A 23,358-nucleotide genomic window follows, 5' to 3' on the forward strand; every position below is an offset into this window, starting at 1 on the left:
TAGAATTGGAAGAGACCTCTTACTTTGAGTTTTCATTAAAATTAGTACCTGCCCTTAGCACAATTTCTTTTAGGCCCATCCTGTTTTAGTTCCTTAAGCCAGTAAATCTGTGACAGTTTACATACCTTTTTTTTTTTTAAATTAAGCAAAATCTTTGAATGGCAACACATAGAGCAGAAAAAGCTAAGTAGGGGGCAGCTAGGTGGCGCAATGGATAGAACGCTGGCCCTGAAGTCAGGAAGACCTGAGTTCAAATCCAACCTCTGACCAAATACTTGACACTTAACTAGCTGTGTGACCCTGGGCCAGTCACTTAACCCCAACTGTCTGGAAAAAAAAAGAAAAAAAAGAAAAAGCTAAGTCTGACTCTTTGTGACCCCATCTGGGCTTTTTTTTTTTTTGGCAAAGATACTGGAGTGGTTTGCCATTTCCTTATCCGATAAGAGCTATTATTTTACTTTGATAATTGTGGTTCATTTGTTTTTCAGTGTTTTTTTTTTAGTCATATCTGACTTTGTGACCCCATTGTGAGTTTTCTAGGTAAAGATACTGGAATGGTTTGCCATTTCCTTCTCTAGCTCATTTTAAAGATGAGGAACTAAGGCAAATAGGATTAAGTGACTTGCTCAGGGTCACATAGCTAGTGAGTATCTGGGGCCATATTTGAACTCAGGAAGATAAATCTTCCTGCCTCCAGGTGTGGTACTCTATCCACTGCGCCACTGAGCTGCTATTTTTTAAAACCAAATTTTGATTGTACCATATCACAAACTATGATTTTGAAATTAGCCAATTTGCACAGTTGCACCCCCAACAAAATTCAACATAATATTGGTGGTTTTTTTTCTTAACAAGGATGTAATTCACAAAATCTATAACCTTACTTTGATGTACTTAGAGTGTTGTATACAGTTTGGGGTATACAATTTTTGAAAAGGAGAAATTACATTTAAATGATAGTGACAGACATTGTTAAGGACTTGGAAGATAGGGTTTATGAGGTCTGTGTTTATTCTCTAAAATGAGAGGATTAGGGTAAATGATCTCTGTGATCCCTTTTAATTTTAACATTCTCTGAGCCTATTTGTCATCTACTCACTGTTTGGGTGCTAAAAGCTGATGATGGGCTCTAAACAGACCTTGGGATGCTACATGCACATAATTAATCTCAAGAATAGTTAGTAGTAAATGTAGCCTCCCTTCTGGTAACATCCCTAGGCATAGGCTTTTTGTAAAGAATCACTAAAAAGAACCTAAATCCTCTCTGTTAGGTTTGCATTAGCCACTCCCCTGGCCTGGTAGGGCAATTTCTTTTGAGTAATGGCTCTGAATGTTGATGTAATTAAAAGTTCAACAGAACCACATTACTTTCCACCCCCTCCCCCCTTCCTTGGTATCTTTTCCATTTCTATCCTTGTGCTGTGAGTCTATTTATACGGTTCTTTGCTAGCACCCATCTATTTCATGAGTCCCTTTTGAGGATCCTTTTTTCTGTGTGTTTCTTTGTGAGTATCTCAGTAGCTTCTGAACAGGTCAGGTTACTAGAGGAATATATTAAGTGATGCAGTTATCATCCTCCCTCTTCCTCCCCCCAACTCCCTGCCATTTTCTCTTATGCTTCTGAGGCTCCACTCATATATACTAAGACATACACATACCCACTCTGGGAGAAAGGCAGAACATGTCATAAAGTCAGAATGTCTTCAGATTCCATTTCTTTAAGTTTTAGAAAAAAGAAAGGGAGAAAGGCAGGAGTTTGTCAAGAAGGGAATGGACAAGAAGGAAGTTGAGGGTACAGAAAACATTCCTAAGGTGACTCAGACATTACCTTGGTACCTGTCTAGGCAGCCAACCTATACTAGACTTGGCTTGCTTTATTTTAAGCCTCATGGTGACTAGAACAGGACATGAGACCTGCAGTGGTGTGGAAATTAACTGAGACAGAGTAAAATAATAAAATTTATTGGCCTTGACAGAAAATCTTAGAACTTTTTTTTTTTAGGCAATTGGGGTTAAGTGACTTGCCCAGGGTCACACAGCTAGTAATTGTCAAGTGTTTGGTCTGAGACTGGATTTGAACTCAGGTCCTCCTGATTTCAGGGCCAATGCTCCATCCACTGTGCCATCTAGCTGCCTCAAAATCTTACAACTTTTCACAGCTTTAAAAATCTTTTATGATGCATTATATCCTTTTATTCTAGTCACTTGTTTTACATGATTTGGCATGAATTCACTAGATTTTGACACATATTCTTTAATTCTTCATCATGAAAGCACATTTTATTACACAGGATATTAAACATGCCTTTGACAGTCTAAGTCTCTAGACTTGAATAAATCAAGCAAGTTCCCAGTCCACTGAAGCATGTTTATTGCCATCTCTTGTCTAAATTTCATAACCTTTTGTAACTTGTGGCTTGGTGAAAATGTTGCAGTATTCCAACTCCATGTGGGAATTTCTATAAATTCCAGAATAAGTCTGCTTCTTAGTATAGCAATATATTTATGAGAGTTCATCCTTTCCTCAATGAGGGTAAGACTTCCAGGCCTACTAGAAGTAAAAAAAAAACTCAGACCTGTTTTTTGGTGGATGTTTTACAGTCTAAAGAAGAAACTCAGATCTTGCAAGTTTACCTGGACTTATTCTGGCAATCGTTTTGGCAAAGCCTTGAGTGGAAAAAGTGAGTTTCATTAGCAAATCCCCCCCCAAAAAAAAAATCTTCTGTACTCCAGTCTTGGCATTCTGCCATGGCACATGTTTTTTATTCTTAGCAACAGTTAGCAACTTTAAAAAAAAAACAAAACCATATCTCACTGTTTTTCCAATTTTGAGAAACTTATGCAGCATTGTAGAGGAATTAATAACAACCTATTCAGCTTCCAAATCCCTCTGAAGGTCTTTGCTTGTTTTCTGAATATTAATAAGATGTTCTACAGCAATAATTTGTCACTGCTTTGTATTTTTCATTTTCTCCTGTTTCTGCATTTGTACTTTGGTGCAACTGATTCTGTTCCCTATGGACTTAAAATGATCCTTGAAACACTTGACTTCATCACACCATCAGCTCCTGCACAATCTCTGACAGCAGTGAACTCTTGCATTTTTCCTTGGAGTCATATCCATTCTTAAAAATTATAGAATTAAAAATATAATAATACAATATGACTTCTGTGTATAGCATGAGGTGAAACATTCAATTGACAGAAAATTAATGACAGGTGGAAAAACCAGCTTGGTCTGTCAAGGTCAGCCATTTTGAATCAGGCTAGTACTAACAGAAGCACATAGCGAGGACCGCTGGACATGGTAAGCAGCTAGGTGGCACAGTGGGTAGAGTGCAGGACCTGGAGTCAGAAAGACCTGAATTCAAATTTGGCTTCAGACACCTATCAGCTGTGTGACCCTGGGCTAGCCACTTAACCTCTATTTGCCTCAGTTTTCTCATCTGCAAAATGAGGAGAATAATAGTAGCTACCTTCCAGGATTGCTATGAAGAGCAAATGAGATACCAGTAAAGCGCTTAGCACAATTCTTGGCACATAGCACTATGCAAACATTAGCTATTGTTATTGTTTTTGGTTTTTTGTTGCTTTATTTTTCTTTTGGTGAGGCAATTGAGGGTTAAGGGACTTGCCTAGGGTCACACGGCTAGTAAGTATCATGTATCTGAGGCCACATTTGAACTCAGGTCCTTGGAGTTAGGAACTCCAAGGCTGGAGCTCTTTCCACTGTGTCACCTAGCTGCCCCCTGCTATCGTTGTTTGTGTTACCACTTCTGTCACAAGATGAAATTCTATTAAAATTATTGCTTGTCTTAAGTAAGTCTGCCATTGTCATCAAAGGACTCACTACTGGGCACCACTTCTCTAGGGCTTGGGGATTGCACACAATTACTGATTACTAGATACGAAGTTCTAGGCTAAATCATTGACATGAGTCATCATCCTGACATCCCCTTTTTGATGTATTCTGTTCCCCATTTTCAGTGCAGCACAGGAACCAACCATGGATTTATACACAGATACCAAGGGAACGAAGATGCACAAAAGGAGCTGTGCAATCAGTGGCTGGTGCCACATAGTCGACCACAGAAATCCTTGGTTTGGCTGGCTTGGGATGTTGGGTCCCAAATCTCGTCCCTTTGACATTGCCAGAATATCATGTCAGGTTGAGGTATACAAAGTCCCGTTGACGGAGAGGAATCCAGAAGATGTCATGGTTAAGGTTGCAGCTTACTATTAATGCTTAATTACTGCACTTCAGAACTTCATAAAACCTATGATTTCATTAGTGTAGCTTGTCTTTCACTTTTTAGGTATTGGACCCTTAGTAGTTCAGCTTTGCCAGAGAAGTCAGGAAAGAGGGTTTCCCTAAATTTTGTGTGGGAGTGATGGGGGCAGCTTTCAGAGTCGGGAGCTAGGGGCCATGATAGTCCAGCTCTTAATGTCTCATGGTCTTCAATTATATATTCTAAAGCAGCATGGGTTTTGCGGGGGGATGTCCAACAAGAAGCAGTTCCATTCTTCCCCTCACAGGGTAGGAATAATTATGGGAAGACCATCTGCAAGAGGGGAGGTAGCAAGGTACAGTAGAAAGAGTACTGAGTTTGAGTCACAGCTAAGTCATTTAGTAGCTATAGGAGTGCTGACAATTTACTCAGCCTCTCTGAACCTCAGTGTCCTTCTCTCTAAAATGGAGATTAAAAAAAAAAAGACACACACCTTGCATCAGTAATAGTATCTACCTATTTTTGTGTGGCTTAAACAAGAAAATGTACGTAAAGCACTTTGCAAACTATGAAGTGCTTTATAAATGTTAGTTATTATTACGTGATTCAACAAAATTCTTTTGTTAAAATTAAAAATTCAGGTTGTGTTCAGTAACGCTGAGGAAGGAAGCCAAGAGCCATTTACGGGAGCTTGATTTGCTGGGAGAGATAGCATACAACATTATTCCCCTATTTGTTGAAAGGTATTTGGAAATGAAAAACCATCTATTGTTGCCTGGCAGAGTATGGCATTTAAAAATTATTTTCATGGCTGCCTTCACTCCTGCAAGCAGTAATACTGTCCCTGGGGCAGCAGGTGCTGAGTAGGGTTTCCTGGTGTGCCAGATGCCAGTGATGTTTGAAGACATGTCTGTCCACCTCTCTTGTAAAGAGTAGAGGTGGCTGGACCCTGCTCAGAGAGACCTCTATGGAAATGTCACGTAGAAACACTACTGTAATGTTATCACATTAGCTAAGAACTCATTATCTCCATAGATAAGTTTTTTTTAACAGTTCTGAAATATTTATATCTTTGAGATGTTTGGATAAGTGAAGAAATGAAGTCCTTGAACCCTTTAACATAAATGCTTGTAGGATTGAACCTAGGTGAGATTTTCACTCTACCATTCCAAATCCTCTGTTGATCCCCACAAGATTCATTCTCCTTTTCAGTTTAAAATATTTTCATCCAATATACTCTACATGTAGCTCCTTCATCTCTCCTGTTGCATAAAATCAAACATATTTTCTTTTTACTTTGTCTCTTTCTCACATTTGCAGATTCTCTGCCTTCTTCCCTGCTGTGCCACATGCAGGGGAGAACAATCTCCTGCCACCTTCCTCTTGTTTAGATTTTTTCTCTTATTGGAAGCTGAAATCCTTCTCTCCCAAACAGTCTGGTTTGTTCTCCATTCTATTCCATTTTGTTCATATAAAATATGCTGAATAATAAAAACTTCAAATATGGGATATTTGGGCCAGACCTTCAATTCCTTATGCACTTCAACTTATACTGAAAATATGAAAGACAATAGGCAAATGATACTTCGAAGCAACTTTACTGTACATATCGACACATGGACTCTTATTAGATTCTTTAATAAACTATTGGCTCTTAAAGTACGTATTGCTGGGCCAGCTAACCCTGATGACAAGGAGACAACTTAAAATTCATTTTGGTTATCTTTCCTATGAAAGCACTTGGCAAAGAGCAGTATTTTTACCTAATTGTCTTCACATCCAGAAAGCTGTCCTCCTGGCTTTATAGGAAGCCTGGTCATATGAGCTCTTACTAGGCAATATTGCTACCCCAGAATAAAGTGGATTAGAAGTCCCCCTTCATTGATCTGTATTAGTGATCTTTATCCAGCAAAGTAAGTAAGGCATTGTTTTATAAAAGAACCATGATGTCTCTCTTTTAACTGTATTGTTTCACAAGTCCCTCTAGACATTCTCTCATTTGTCCCCATACCTCTTAAACAAGAAAGAGCTTGAGGGAGAAAGCACTCTATAGCCAACCCTAACTTTGACATCTTGTGGATTATTCTTTGTCAACAGGATACTCTATATCTAAATTTGATATGACATCCCAGCAATTGCAAGAGGATCCGTAGATCCCTGAGTCTCAGTGTTCTGAGAAGAAATCAGTTTTGATGGATACTCACAGAGGTAAGGAACAAGTAAAGGGCTGTAAGACAATCTGAGGTGCCACCCTTCATTTAGGTGAAATCTGACAAGCAGATGTTTAGCTCCCACTAGTTTCTTGATTCCCAACTCAATTAACTTTTCTAGCCTAGACAGATTAATTTCACATACAACTCTGCTCTTCACTTTCTGACTCCAAAACTTCCCATCACTTCCCATTCCCTCATTTTTTTCACCATATCTCTCCTAGTTATTAATCACTTTCTTTAGTATAAGATATTTTCCTGAGATGCAAATCAGATCATTAATATCTGAACTAGAATTTGAGATACAACTACATTCACTCTAATACATAACAGTCTCCTGAATATCATTCTTCTGTATGGCCCATTTATAATATTGTTCCTATAGACCTAATTGCTTATTGGTGACACTATTTCAGTTCACATGTTATATCATGTTTCCCATATTATATCATGATTCTGTGAATAATTTTAGGTGGGATATGCCTGTAATCTATTCTTTCTCCTATGGCTTCTTCATGGCACAGGAAATAAGTTAATTATATGCATACAACTTCATTTCATTTTTGCAGGTTTTGAGATCGTGAGCTAGAATGAAGAGAATCTAAAGGAGAAAATTTCTGGAAAAGTGGAAATGTGTAAACATATTAAAGAAGATATTCAGAGTTTGAAAGGAGGAGGAGCCTCTAAGAATGAGAATATATTAGAAACTTCTCTACCAGAGAAAAAGAGAAAACTAAATCTCCAGAAAAGAAGCTTCGAGGATCTTGCAGATATGATTTTTCACCAAAAAATTTTAGCAGAAGAGAACAACTTTACATGTGCTGAATGTAGGAAAAGCTTCAACCAGAGAGATCTGAGCTTACAAGCATAGAAACACTTACATAAATGTCATGACCGTGGAAGCTCACACTTTATTCAACACCAGAGAATTCACACAGGAGAAAAACATTAAGTGCTGTGTGGAAAAACTTTCAGTTGGAGTTCCAATCTTATTCAGAACTAGAGAAACCATACAGGTGAGAAACCCCACAAATGTAATGAATGTGGGAAGTTTCAGTCAGAGCTTTGACCTTTGAAAGCATCATCACACTCTTACAGGAGATAAACCCTATAAATGCAATGAATGTGGAAAGAGCCTTCATGAGAACATAGAGCTCACTCAACATCAGAGAATCCACTTGGGGGAAAAGCCCTATGAATGTAATAATGTGTGGAAAAACATTCAGTTGGAGTTCAAATCTGAATCAACACCAAAAAATACACACTGCTTAAAAAAAAAACAAAACCCTATGAAGTAATGAATGTGGGAGCTCCAACCTTATCCAACATTTGAGAAACCATACAAGCGAGAAACCCCATAAATGCAGTGATTGTGGGAAAAGCTTCAATTAGAGCACTGACCTGAGGAAACACTGGCGAACCCATACTGGAGAGAAACCTTATGAATGCAGTGAATGTGTAAATGTTTCAGCTGAAGCTCAAGCCTCATCATTCATCAGAGAACCCATATGGGGGAGAAACTCAATGAATGTAATTATTACGGGAAAAGCTTCAGTAAGAGCTCAGACCTCATTCAGCATCAGAGAATTCACGTGGCACAGTCACTATGTGCCAGTCTCAACTCTGACACCTCTGGTCCTGATTTCTCTACTTCCTCACTTACTAGACAGGGAAAAGTAGTAGAGACTGGGAGGACTTTATTTGGAATGCAAAATGGAATGTACTTGGGAAGCAGCAAGAAAAGGAAAATTCTGGGAGCCTTGATGAGAAATTGCATGGTCTTTGGGGGTGGAAGTATACAGAATTGTAGAATTCCAGAGCAAGTGTCTTCTATTCTTGACTAAAACATTCCAGGAAAGTTATAGCACAACATTATGGCCCATTAAATAAGCACACCTAGAGCTCCCAGAACAAAAACATGTTGAACATCTGATGTCCTCATCTAGATAAAGCTTCAAGAGCATAGAATTCTCTAGTCTTTCCTAGCTTAGAAAGCCTCCCTCTCCTCACTGTCCAATCTGTGTTTTTCACAGTAACTTTTGGGTTAGCAAGCTATTCAGTGCCAGAGGAGGAATTTAGCTTTTGATGAGGTTTCTTAAGTATCCAAACCTTCACCTAAAGGACCCCACACTGTTATTTCAGTGCTTTTCAATCATCTCAGAACTTCAAGAATTTCTCTTGCCTTTGCAGAAAACCAGCCTATCTGATTTTAACTTCTTAATTAGACAACCTAACAGGTTGTGAAATGCTTTTTAAAAATTGATATAAAAAATTGATATCCAAGCATATATTCTCATATAGCGCAATGCCTGTATCTAATATCATGCACGTCTTTGTGTGTGTACACAGAACTGTAAATACAGATATTCATATATAAGAAGGGTAGCAAGGCATAATGGACAGAGAGCTGGCCTTGGAAATGGGAATACCTGGGTTCTTATACCAAATCTGAAACATAATGGCTTTGATGATGGGTAAGTCACAACCCCTCAGTGCTTCAAACAACTAAGACCGCAAGTTGCATGGGAGCTGCTAGTCTGTATCAGTGGAGGGAGTCTCTACACCAGGAGTTCTATATGCTAATGAATTAATTCACAAGTCTGGACCAAAACCAACAACAAAACCCCAAATACCATATGCATGTATATACAAATGTAGCAAAGAAAACTTTAAAATGGGCTTCATTCCAATGCAGCATCTTTTTCCTGCCTCAGTGACAATAGTGGAAGAAGGAGCACAGGATGCTAGGAATCAATTTTTAGATCATCTAGAAATATTAGCTTCAGATACTTTAAATGTAATATCTTTGGTGACCAGCAAATTGACGTAATGTTGGAAAAATTGAACTACATTAATATTTATATTCTTATAATTAATAAAACAGCAAAACAAAAGGAAGTCTCAGCTAAATGGAAGAATGGCTCACAATTTTGCTTCGGGGCAGCAAACATGGTGAAGTTGATTTCCTTGTACCCTAAAACAACAAGAAAGTATTTCATAGAGCACATGATTGCATCATCTTACAGTGCTCCTTGTGAGCAGACACAGAAAGATCATCACAAAGATAACTGTAGACCATGCATCATCATAGGTTGCAGAGCATGCAGAGGTGGAGAAATATTGCCAGGAAGTTAACATGATTCTGCAAAACAATCCAACATTTACTTTGATGTTTGGCAATTTCAGTGGAAAGAAATATAGGAGGATAATGGCAAATATGGTGCCAACTTGAGAAATGAAAGAGGCCAAAGGCTTTTAGATTTCAAATGCCTTATTGCTATATATCATGAATTCTCTCTTGGAGAAGATAGTCAGAAGGTTCTGTACATGATGAGCACTACACATTACAAAAAATGAAATAGACTATGTGACCACAGAGGAAATTATTGGTTTTTTATGTGGGAGTAATACCTGAATTAGACAATCAGCTAGTTAAAGTAAAATCAGCATTACATTAGAAGGGAAAAGATAAGACATTGCAAGGAATTATAATAGTTTCAGATGAGCTGTTAATAAAAATCAGAAATGGGAAACGGCAAAGATATTGACCTTTAATGTCGCTAATTCCTGCAAGAGCTTAACCAATGTAAAATAGTCATCACAATGGGAAGGCCAGAAGAGCCCAGAAACCACCTTATCCAGCAATCTCCTTGCCAATCAGGGAGAGATGGAAGCCAGAAGCAACATGATTTAGAATATGAACTTATTTGTAAAACATTACAAAGGAAGATGGCTTGGGGCCTTGTAAAACATTTAAAAATGGTAGAAGTGAAAATTTGGTGTGTGACCCAACAAAGTTACATCATTCCAAGGCCATTCATAGATGAAAGTGTCAGGAGGACAACAAATAGAAAATGGAACACATTTTTTCAACAATTATATGTTAACCTAATTTCATCATCAGTGATAGTAAAATATAAACTCCTTGAGGGTAGGGACTTTTTTTTTCATTTTTGTCTTACTATCCCTAGCATCTTGCAATTTGTAGGGATCACCATGTTTGTGTGCTATTTGAGGAATATGAAATGGCATTTTAGAAGATGAAGTTAGGAAGTGTGACTGGACCAGATCAAGGACACACCAAAGAAATCCATGCCACATGCTGCGTAGCTTTGAAACATTTATGGATTGTTTTATAATCTTAGAGAGGGGCATGGAAAATATCACAGACAATATTAATGCCCTCCAAAAGTGTTAAGGAGAACATCAATACCAACCCACATCTCTACTTTGCTCATAAAGATAAAATCTTTATGAGAATGATCTACACATGCATTGAGATTACTGATGAAAAGGCAGGCTTTCTTGAAGTCTGGAGGGATACTCTAGGCCTGCAGCAGACCACATCTTTACAGTCATAAAGTTAAAAGGTGCTGGGGAGGCCAGCATAATAAAATGGAAAATGTACTAGATCTGGATTCAGGGTACCTGGATCTAAGTTTTGCTTTCTTTGGCAAGTCATTTAACCCCCAGGCCTGTTTCCTCCACTAGCATGAAGGGGTTTAGATTGTCTCTAAAGTCCCTTCCACCTCTCACAATTTGTGAGAACATTAACTCTTCCTGATGATTCCTACTGAGGCCTGATAAATTCTGTTATCACGAAGCCTAGGCTACATATCATTACATTGTAAACCTATTTCTATATTCAATGGAGGACAATTTGCAGTAATTTTTCATTATCAATAGTCAATTGTGTATTTGTTGAATTTCAGTATTAAAGAATGTAGGGAATAACAGACAATGAGCTGGACCCAGACTAGAGTAGGAGAACATCACTGGACTTCAGTACTTTCAGTTATACTCAGCTTGCTTTAGCAACAGCCTATATCCTTAACCCTGTTCTTCCAGTGAAGCTAGACAGTTGTGAATGATGCACCATCACAATCTCAGAAATTAATGTATCGCCAAAGGGCAATGGATGGATACGTGGTGAAAGTAAGCAATGAAGCTGTGTGCAAGAAGTAGTGTAAAAGATAATATCAAGGACACACATGACCTGAAAAGAAAATGGACTGCTAAGATGGCAAAAATGTGAGGCAATAAGTGGATAGCCTCTGTGCTACATTGGTACCCCCAGATAAAATTTTAAAAATCAAGAGAAAGGCATTGAATGCACCCTCTACACAGTAAATATGGAAAGACACGAAAAAGAATTGCACAAGATGAGAAGGCAGAAGTTTTGATCTCTAGTGTGAGCACTCACACTGTATGTAGTTGTTTTAAATGGCTTTTTCTAATCCAGATCAAACACTCCAATAGTTTTTATTTTTTCCTTCCTTCTACTGTAGATATTTGTCCTAGACTCTCTTCTTATACTATTTTCCTCTAGAAACAAAATACAGAACTGATGAAGAGCCTTACATGTCAAGTATAGCAGGGGGATTTTCATAAAGTTCTAGGTGTTTATGATAAAAGCTCATATTTATAACACAGGCTTTACAAGTTACAAAGAACTTTTCTGCACTGCTATGAAGTAGTGCAAGTCTCTGTCCTGCTTAGACCAGGTCTGGGGGATTATGTTCATTTAAGGGCACTACATTTTAGGAATGGGATTGACAAGTAGATGTACATCTAGGGGTGGGTGACAAAGATGATAAAGAATTTGAGAGCATGGCAAATGGAACTGGTTGAAGGAGTTGGGGATGTGTAGCCTTGGAAAATAGCAGGCTTAGGAATATAATAGCTGTCCTTGGGTATTTTAAGGATTGTCATAGGGAAAAGGGATCAGACATGTTTTACTGGTTCTCAGAGCTCAGAACTAAAAGCAGTGGTTGGAGGTTACAAAGAGGCACATTTTGACCTGATGTAAAGAAAACCTTACTAACAAGTCCAAAAGTACAGTAAGTAGCATTGAAGGCAGTAGGTCCCCTATCACTGAAAATCTTGTTATTGTACTTGTTGTGGAAAGCATGCTTCCCTAAATAAACTATAAATATCTTCATAATGGTGACCTTGGGTAGGTCACTTAACCTCTCTTAGTTTCCTCATCTATAAGATAAGGGGGTTGGATTAGGTTGTTTCTAAGGTTCCTTCCAATTCTGAATCTGTGACCTTGTGAATATCAGAAAAATGGGAGAAAGGGTATGGGGGCGATCCTGATTTCATTAATGAAGGAATTCTGAGTGTGGAAACTGATTTTCAAAAGTAAGTTGCTGCTTTGGGAAAACTTGCAGCTTCAGAAGTCTAAGAGTTGCTTATTCTGACCACCCGTTGAAGCTAGCCAATAGCTATACTAAGCATGTTCTTTTCTGGATAGAGAAGTCCAAAAACATGTGCCCTATAGGGTCATAAAGGACCCAAAGGAGGGACTGCTGGACAGCCTGCTTTAGATCTGCAAGGAATGTAGCCTGTTTGGGACCCCCTTGGAAGAGTGACTTGGAAAACAGAGTCCATCAGGATACCCAGGGGGAAAATGTGAGTCCTCCACAACCCAGAGTCCAATAAGACTGCACTTTCTTCTTAGATTGTGGGAAGTGAGTGTTAGTAGCTTACTCTGACTTCCCAGAATATTCTATACCTACTGTCTTCTCCAAAACTAGACTGGGCAGGCTGAACCCCGGAATTTCTTACAGTTGATTTCTGATTCTTTGTCCCTCCTATGGGCCACCATTTGGGCTTCATCTGGCCCAGTCAACATTGTCATCAGAGTAGTGGGGCACATCAATGCCCTCATGAAGAGAAGCCTCTTTCTGGTCTCTGTTCATCAGAATGTGGCAATAGGAGGAAGTGTTCTGGTAGCTGTGCGGAAGGATGATGAATGTATATTGGATACCTTCTCAGATAAAAGAGAGCTGTTTCTGACTAGTCTCAGTCACAGTAACAGAGAAAGCATTAGTGAGGTTAATAATTTCATACTACCCACACTGGGCCTGGGCTGCCTAATCTATGATATTGACCAGTTCAGGAACAACTGTAATGACAACTTTATTCAGCTCCCTGTAGTATAGCATAGTATAGCCTAAGTACAGCATAAGCTGCTAGGTGCCATCCACCTTCACAGGCCACACAGGATTGTTCTAAGAACTGGTATAACAATGTACTCCTATTTCACCCCTTCCCCAACCCCTCCCCCCGTGACTCAACATTATCTGGTGTTAACTGTACAGGATGGTTTCAACAACTCCAGTTGTTTCCATTTGTCCCTATGACCCCCTCCCCCCCAACCCTGTTCTTCTGCTATTCATACATCATAGATTTAGAGCTGGAAGGAGCCTCAGAGGCACCTGGAGGCAGAGCTCTCAGGCTTCTAAGGGGCCGGCTATGAAGGCTGAGGGGCAGCCAATAGGGCCTGCAACAGCACATGTTAAAAGGGCTCTGCCGACAGAGGCAGGAACTGACACGCTGAAGGCAAGGATGCATCTGTGGACAAAGAAACTCAGGCCAGGAAGTAGGATTTCCAACCTAGAGGATTCCCTCCATTGCCATGCTGTCTCATCCCAATTACTGACTATGCCGGATAGCAGGGATGGGCTTGGCTGTGTTCAGGATTGATGTTAGAATAAATGTTAGGATGATGAGAGAATAAAATGAGGCACGTGTAGGTCATTCCAATAGTTAACAAAAGGAGGTTTACTTAGTCACAGCACAGAAAGGATATTAATAAAAAGATAATCCAGTATTTTGGGTGGATACATCCCCCTTTGCTTCCATGTGGAAAAGTATCTGGTCATTTTAGGGTAGATTGTGATAACCCATGTGGTCTTGGGAAGTCCACCAAGTCTGAAGAGCCCAGACTCCTCAGGAGTGAACCTTATCACCCTTAGGGGACCAGGAGACCACATCAATACTGACAGAGGCTACTAGGAAGGTAAAAGGGAATTGCAGGCTGTGCCTTAGTTCCCAGTCAATCAAACCCTGTGGACATGTTTGTTACTTTTCAAAGAAAAACTAGCCTAACCCAGGAGGGGTAAGTAAGCCCTGGTGGTGGTCCTACCACACTATCACACTATGAAGATATGATCCTTGGCCTCCATTTGAGGGGACAAGACATAGATACTTAAAAATAGTTATTAAAAACTATAAGACAGTACAAAATCAATATTGTACTAGGTACATAGCAGGGACCGAAGGATACGTGAGTATTTTGAAAATTCCAAAACTGGTATAGCTACTAAAGGATTACAGTGATCTAGAGTTGGAAGTAACTCTAGAGATCATTTAGTCCAACTTATTTTACAAATGAGGAAACTGAGGTCCTGGAAGGGTCACGCAAGTAGTAGATGGCAGGTCTAGGATGAACCTACATTCCCGGGAGGAGTTGACAGAATATCTCTCTGTTGTTATCAGGTCAACATAGGAATACTTCACTTTCCTTCAGTAGGGTACTGAACAACCTCTCTAACCTTTACTAGAATTATAATAATAATAATAATAATAATAATAGCATTCGTAGAGCTTTGAGGTTTGCAAAGCACTTTACAAATATCTCATTTGTTCACAACAACCCTGGAAGGTAGCCACTATTATTATAAATATTTTACAGGTGAGGAAACTGAGGCAGACAGGTTAAATGATTTGCCCAAGGTCACAGAGTAAATTTCGGAGGCTGTATTTGAATTGAGGTCTTCCTCATCCTAGATGCAATGCTCTGTCCACCAAACCACCTAGCTGTCTCTGTTCTTCACTTTACCTCCTCATGCTTCCCCCACCACTTTAGCCACACACTACCCTGGTGAATCGTTCAGTCTCACATTCACATTCACAAGTACAATTCCTTTAAGATCTCAATCTTTTTCATTCCATTTCACCTAGTCCTCCTTTCCTGCCTATGCCACTCCCTTCTTTAAACTTACTCCCCTCTCTTATGTGGCCTTTCCTGTTCTCCTCAGTCTTATCTCCTCCACCCTGACTTCATTTGCCTCTATATCCATCCATGACCTCATGGTTTGCCACTTGAATACTTCCACTAGCTCCTACCCCAGAATCTCCTTTTTCTTTGACTTTCCATAGTCTCTGACATGTAAATATGCATCCCTGGATAATCTTTGCCATTGATTCCATCTGGCGTGACCTTTACCTTCTCTCCTCCATTTCTCAAAACTTTAGCATCATCAAGTCTCCCAGTTACAGGTGAGCTTGCCCTGCTGACTACCAGCTCTAATATCTCTGCCTGTGCTCTTACTCTCATTAGTCCTGACTCTTGCAGTCACCCAGGTTCAAAATCTCAGCATCATCTTTCTTGTCCCTCACTTCCCCACCCCCCAGTCTAATCAGTTACTAATACCTATCAATTCTATCGCCATGGCATCTCTTGAACCTATCTTCTTTTCCACTCACTGCCACTTCCCTAGTTTAGGCTCTCATCCTTTTCTCCCTGGACTACAGCATAATCCCTGTCTCTGACTTCTTCTGTTTTAAAAAGCCATCTTCTGGGTCACATATCCAAGGCAGAAAATAGCAGTCATGAGCATTGGTCCTAGCTCTGTACTGAGCAAGGAACAAGTTCTGGAAACAAAATGTAACTGTATGACTGATTCTAGGGGCAGAACTGCAACTCAGTTCTAACCTTTGGCCCAAACTGTAAGCCTGCAATGAAATAACCAGGGCAAGAATCCCAGACCAAAGAGGAGCCTAAAGTTCAGTCCTTCTGAAACTGTAGAGCCTTCCAGCAGCATTCTATTGAAACTCCCAACCAAGGACAAGCCCAAAGACCCAAACCTGAGTTGGGAACTTGCAGAGCTCAGACCAGGAAGGCAGTGAACAGACTCCACCCCAGATCACAGTACTTTGGGAGCACTGAAAGCTCGCAAGCCCCTAGCTCGAGCTGTGAAAGCAATAGGACAGAGGACAGAAGCTCAAGTCAGACATCCCCTCTACCCCGCAGAAGTGTGCACAGCCCAGCACTAACATAAATTCCAAAGTCAAGAAGCAGGCTGGAAGAATGAGTAAACACAGCTGCCAAAATAATGCATAGGTCTCAGCACAACTCCTAATCAAAAACCTTCAGTGGTTTCCTATTTTCTTTCTTTCTTTTTTTATTTTCACATTAGTGATGTTGTAAGGAAGAATTAGAACCAATAGGAGGAACCACAAGAAAGAGAAAACAAAACAAAATAGAAGAAAAAAAATAGCAATAGTATGCTTCCATCTGCATTCAAACTCCATAGTTCTTTCTTTGGATGTGGATAGCATTTTCCATGATGAGACTTTTGGAGATGTCTTAGATCCTTGCACTGCTGAGAAGGGCTGAGTCTATCAACATTAGTTATTGCACAACATGGCTATTACCGTGTACAACATTCTCCTGGTTCTGCTCACTTCACTCAGCATCAGTCCATATAAGTCTTTCCAGGTTTTTCTGAAGTCTGCCTGCTCATCATTTCTTATAGCACAACAGTATTCCATTATATTCATATACCACACTTGTTCAGCCATTCCTCAATTGATGGGCAATCCCCTCAATTTCCAATTCTTTGCCACCACAGAAAGAGCTGCTATAAATATGTGTGTACATGTGGGTCCTTTTCCCATTTGTATGATGTCTTTGGGATACAGCTCTAGAAATGCTATTGTTGGGTCAAAGGGTATGCACATTTTTATAGCCCTTTGGGCATAGTTCCAAATTGCTCTCCAAAATGGTCAGATCAGTTCACAACTCCACCAACAATGCACTAGTGTTCCAATTTTCCCACATCTTCTTCAGCATTTATCATTTTCCCGTTTTGTTATGTTGGCCAGCCTGATAGGTGTGATGTGGTACCTCAGAGTTGTTTTGATTTGCATTTCTCTAATCAATAGTGATTTAGAGCATTTCTTCATATGACTATAGATAGCTTTAATTTCTTCATCTGAGAACTGCCTGTTCATATCCTTTGACCATTTATCAATTGGGGAATGACTTATATTCTTATAAATTTGACTTAATTCTCTATATATTTTAGAAATGAGGCCCTTATCAGAGACCAATGCAACCAAATACAACCAAGATTAGGAGGGAAGTAGAAAACTGGGAAAGAATTTTTTTACAATCCTATTTGCTATAGGATAAAATACAAACTCAGTCTGGCACCTGGAGGCTCTTCACAATCTGCTTCCAACCTACTTAAAAAATAAAGTTCTCTTTAAGAGGGGAAATATTTTAATAATGCACTTTCTATTTTTACATCACTATCACTTCCCAAGCTTCCCTGACCCCAACCAAAATAACCCTCCTTTGTAACAAGTATAGTCAAGCAGAACAAACCAACATGTTGACTGTTGTCTTAATTGTTTCCCACCTTTCTGACAAGAGGTAGGTGGAGGGTTCATCATTAAGTCTTCTGAAGTCACTACATTGATGAGAGTTCTCATCTTTCAATGTTGTTTTCCTTTACAAAGGCAACAATATTATGGAGAAAAATAATTTGGAAAGACTTTAGAACTCTAATGCAATCATAACCAATGAGTCCAGAGGACTAAAGATGAATCATACCACCTACTTCCTGCCAGAAAGGAGAAGGACTTAAAATTCAAAATGAGACATGCATTTTTGTACACTGGCAATGTGAAGATTTGTTTGGCCATGTATGTTTGTTGTGAAGTCTTTTTTTAATTGTTCAATTTAGGAGCACTGTGGGAAGGAAGGATGATACAGTCTTATAAAATAAACAAAGTCACTATATAAATTGTTCTCCTGGTTCTGCCTACTTTTCCTTGCATCTGTTCATATGTCTTCCCAAGCTTCTCTGAATTCTTCATAGTCATCATTTCTTACGACACAAAAATATTCCATTACATTGATATATCATAATTTGTTCAGCAATTCTTGAATTTATGGGCACCCACTTCCAGGTCTTTGCTACTACAAAAAGTATCACTATAAATACTCTTTGTATATAGGGTTCCTTCTCCTCTATCTTTGACTAGGGTATATTCCTAGTAGTGATATGACTGGGTCAAGGAGTATGCGTAGTTTATGACTGTTTTAGTGCAATTCCAAATTATTTTCCTGAGAATTACAGCAATCAATTCAAAGCTCCAATTGTCTTCTCATAGTCCCTCTGCATGACCTATTTTCATATTTTGTTATCTTTACCAATTTTATGATTGTGAGAGGAAACCACAAAGTGGTTTTAAATTACCTTTCTCATTTTATTAGAGATTTGAAGCATTCTTTCATAATGTTGCTGATGGCTTAGATTTCTTCTTTTCAAACTACCTGTTCATATTCTTTGGCCATTTATCTTTTGGGGGGGATGGCTGTTACATATATTTGTATCTATTATATATGTTTATTATATATATTTGTATCTATTCCCCATATATCTTTATCAGATATTTGCTATAATAATTTTCCCAGTTAACTTTCTCTTCCAATTTTAGCTACATTTCCTACTTTTTCTATCATTATTTCAGATTATTCTTCTTCACAAACTTTATATTCTAGACAAATTGAACTACTATTATTCAGATTTTACAAACTGTCCTCTCTCTCTGTATGCCCTCACCACTACCACCTTTCAGAATCTGTTTTCCTTCAAGACTCTGCTCAGGTTTCTTCTGTGTAGCCTTCTCTGTTCTCCCTAGGTGGAAAATTACTCCCCCACTAACATTCTTGGAGGACTTTGTTGTCTTCTTCTTTTGTCCTCCCTACTCCTTACCTTGAATTATATTTGTGCCCATGTCATATCCTTATCCAAAAGAATGTAAGCTCCTAGAGTACAGGGGCTGTGTCATTTTTAGCTTTTTATCTCCAGTGTCTAGCCTAGTGTCTTGCAAATGGTAGATGTTACATTAAGTCCTGGACGACATTTTTAGAGACTGGAGAGGGTCAATCTTTCCTATTTGTACTCTACTACTTAGTAGTAGATGCCCTCTAAAAGAATGGTTATGTGGTAAATCTGCCAGCATACCGGAAAAAAGTGAAAAAGCCTATATACAAAATGCATATTTTTAGTGATGTTTATTGAGGATTCTTACCCATCCTGGCCTCCCCAAAAAAACCACCACCACCACCACCACCACCAGCTGAGGCCTCCAATAAAGGATTAAAGCCTGAAGACACAGATACTATGGATTTTACTTCCAGGTGCTTCTGGAAGGATGTATATGTCTTGATCGGGGTAGAAAGATAAAATCCCATGCTAATATTCCCAGATCAGGTTATGAGATACTATAGCACAAAAACAAAACAAAATAACAAACTTCTAATATTTCCCTTTTCCAAGGTCCCATCCATGCTATGTTTCAAAGATCAACATTTCACCTCCCTGCCTTATCTGTCTGTCTGTAGCCTTTGCTCCTAAATCTATGCTTTGGGTCTTTTAGTAAAATTAGTTGATGAGATTAAGGAGGGAGATAGGATGTAGGAAGACTGGCAGAGCCTATCTTGCTATTTTATTATTGTATAGATACTGAAATGACCTTATGACATTCACAGAGGGTGTGAAACTTTGTTATCTGTTTAGTTCCAGAGCTGAGGGTTACAGGAATAAAGTAAAGAGTAAAGATACAATTAAGTTTGTCTATGACCTGAATTTCTCATTTAACTTTTTAATTCTTCTTACCAGAATCTAAAGAATCCTGTGTAGGTGCAGTAAATGGGTTAACATCACTGGAGGCTTCTATTTAGTACTGTAAAGTATATTAGGGTGTCTTACTATCTAAGAGATGGGTCAGCAGCCACGTACAGGAGGACTGGAAAATGCTTACATTTCCAGTGCCATTTGTTTCATTTGAGAATAGGAATTGTGTGTGTCTTAGATAAACTTTGTATCTCCCTAGCTTCTATGAGAGTGTTTAGCAAATGTTTATGTATTATATTCTATGTGACCAAATATTCTACGCGAGCAAATCATTTAACTTTCTGAGTCTCTGATTCTTTAAAAAAAAAAAGGCATAATAATTCTATTCCTACGACATAGGGCTATTGTATGGATCAAATGAGATGAATGTAAAGCATTATATGTCAGTTATTTCTCCACTAAGGTCCTAATCTAATACAGTTTACCAAGGTTTTAGCAAAGCATTTGAAAAAGTATCTCCTATCATTGTGGGAAAGATAAGAGATCTGTGTATCTTTAGGTGAATTTGGAACTGGTGGAATGTCCAGAGCATAAAAGGAGTCATTAATAGTTTGAGATCCACTTAGAAGGAGGTCTCTGGTAGGTTGCCTCACGGAGCTGTGTTTCCTCTGCTTTTTACATTTTTTTATATCAGTATCTTGGATAAAGGCATCAGAAGGCATGCTTATTTAATCTGCAGATGACACAAAGTTGGGAGGGAGAGTAAGGATTCAAACAGATTTTTGACAGGCTAAAACTTTGTGCTGAATTTAACAAGATGAATACAATCTTAAACTTGTGCTTCAACAAACAGTAGAAGATGGGGTGGGAGTGGCTAGAAGGCACTTTATCTGAAAACGACTTTAGTGAATCACAAGATCACTACGAATCAGAGTGTGATTTAGCAACCACAAAAACTAAGGCAGCCTTAGGGCTGCATTAAGTGATGTGTAGTGTTCTGAAAGTCAGAATCCCAGGGTACTCTGTGCTAGTCAGACAACATCTGGAGTCTGCAGTTCTGGATACCACAATTTATTTTAGTTAAAAAAGTCTGTCTATTTCTCCCCCCCTCCCCCCCCAAACCCCTTTTCTACTTCTTTGACAACTCCCTTTCCCAGTTTGGAGAAATCTCTGTCCTGAGGTCCTTAGTGCTTACCACAGTGCTTTCACATAGTAAGTGCTTAATAAAGGTTCTCTGGTGCTCTTCCCTGGCGCCCCACCTCACCCGCCCCCACCATCTTTCTTTCGACCTCTCTGTCTTTACGTTACCTACATTTACCACTGTATCCCTCCCAGAGAGCTATTCAGAATATTGTTATTAATAATAGCTAACATTTATATAACACTTTCTGTCTCCCAGGCAGTGTGCTAAGTGCTTCATAAAGATCTCATTTGATCCTCACAACACACCTGAGAGGTAGGTGCTATTATTATCCCTATTCTACTGTTGAGGAAGAGTTCCTCAAGAAGAGACTGGATGAACACTTGGTTATATTTAATAGGAGATTCTTATTCTGTTATCACTTGGATTAGGTAGCTTCTAACATCCCTTCCAACTCTGAGATTCTATGATAATCTCTTCTCCTTTCATCTCTCCCCCTACTTTATTTACTCCTCCTAAACCTGTTCTTCATCTGACCATGACCTCCATACTCTCCATTTCTACCTGTTCTCCCAAACTATCAGTCCTATTGAGTCCTCACTTTACTGTTTTCAGTCTTTATTTTGTGACTGACCAGTTCTAGGTACTTAAATCTCACCTGAAATCCCTTTTCTCCTGGTCCTACTTATACCCCATCAGATATTCAACCCTATATCCCTCCTTCCTCTGCTCCCCCAGCCATTTGTTTTCTGTGCATCTACACCACTAATTAAACTTAGAATTGAGATAAGGTCCATTCAAGTTCATATTATCTAATCTCAACTGGGCTCTCCGGCAAAGCAATCTTCTTATGCTTCTTTAATATAACTCTCAGAGGTTATTTCAAACCCTCTTGTCTCTCTTCACTTCCCTTATGACTCTCCTAGTATTCTCTTTCTTGTAAATGACCTCACCTATTACTTTACTGAGAAATTTAAACGGCCATCCATCATTAGCTTTTTTGTCTTCTCTACTCCACACCTCAAAATCTATATAGATCTTCAGCCATTTGCTCTACCTTCGCTACAGTGCCCAAGAAAGAAATGGCTTTTCTCCTTGTCAGTATCAAGCCTGCTACTTGTGCCCTTGTCCCTATCACCTCCTGTTTCCCTTGGAGTTTGTCCTGCTCCCAGTGACACTGCCTTCCTCTCACTCATCTCCCTTAGTATCTTGCAGCCCACCAACAGCCAGCCACTCCCTTCTCACCTCTGCCATTAGAATTCCTAATTTCCTTGAAAGTTGAGCTCAAGCACCATCCCTACATGATTGTTCCTGATCTTTCCTACTGCTAGTGAGTTCCTTTCTCCTGAATTTACCTTGTGTCTATCTTTGATATACTTACACATGTTACATGTAGCTAGACTACATATAAACATCTTAAAGGTCAGGATTGTTTCTTTTTCATCTTTGTATTCCCACACCTAACAGTGCCTGGCATACAGAAGGCACTTAAATGCTTATTTTTCACTGACTGATCAACAGTTCAGATAGGTAGGCTGAGGTAAGTTTGCAGAGGGCCTTGGACAGGGCAGTTCCCTTTTTCAGGAAGGCAGCTTCATTAGGAGGATTATGGAAAAATGTAAGCAACTCACACTTCCTTTTTTGCAGATGAGATTCCCTCAGACTGGAAAGTAAGAAGAACATATTTTTAAATGGGGCTTTGGAGCAATCAATAAGAAATGAGATGAGGGAGACAAGAGATAATAGGCTTTGAAAAGAATGAGATGTCTGTGCTTCATCAATCTAGCCCGAATTTTCCACGACTTCAATGAACGCCTTACTTGGCCACAGTGTCAAGAGTCAAGGCATCGGCCTCATTCCTAAAACCACAAATACACAGGATTTCATCCCCAGTGGAAGAAGCCTCCCTCCAGCCCAGACTACAACTCCCAGAAAGCTCCTCTCTTGTCCGGGAGACATCCTTCAGGACACTCTTCCCTCTTGCCCAGACTACATCCCCCATGATGCTCCTCTTTCAAGATCTTGGGCAAGTCACTTAACAGCTCTAAATCTCCGTTTTTTCAGCAGTAAAATGAGAGACCTAGATACCGTCTAACGTCACTCCCAGCGCTCAACAGAGGCTCATATGTGACTTTCCTCCCTCACAGACCATGCCCCTCAGTAAAGCTTCTCTCCCATTACATTCCCAGGGACGCGCCTCCTTCTGGGACTACATCTCCCAGAAAGCTCCTCTTCTCCTCTTCCCGATTACATTCTCCAGGAAGTTCCTCCTTCCAGATTACAACCGCCTGAAAACTCCCTCCCAAACTATAACCCCCGAGTATGCTTCTGGTCCA

The 23,358-nt window shown here is 39.4% G+C and overlaps 1 protein-coding gene across 3 annotated transcripts in view; it reads right to left on the reverse strand.

The window, feature by feature from the left end:
* ZSCAN10 (zinc finger and SCAN domain containing 10) overlaps positions 1 to 23,358 on the reverse strand; it is a 128,926-nt gene that overhangs the window by 104,874 nt on the left and 694 nt on the right. The gene's annotated exons all lie outside the window — the stretch shown is intronic.

This window comes from Phascolarctos cinereus, unplaced genomic scaffold, assembly GCF_003287225.1.
Source record: "Phascolarctos cinereus isolate Bilbo 61053 unplaced genomic scaffold, phaCin_HiC Scaffold_4;HRSCAF=312, whole genome shotgun sequence".
Lineage (NCBI taxonomy): Eukaryota > Metazoa > Chordata > Mammalia > Diprotodontia > Phascolarctidae > Phascolarctos > Phascolarctos cinereus.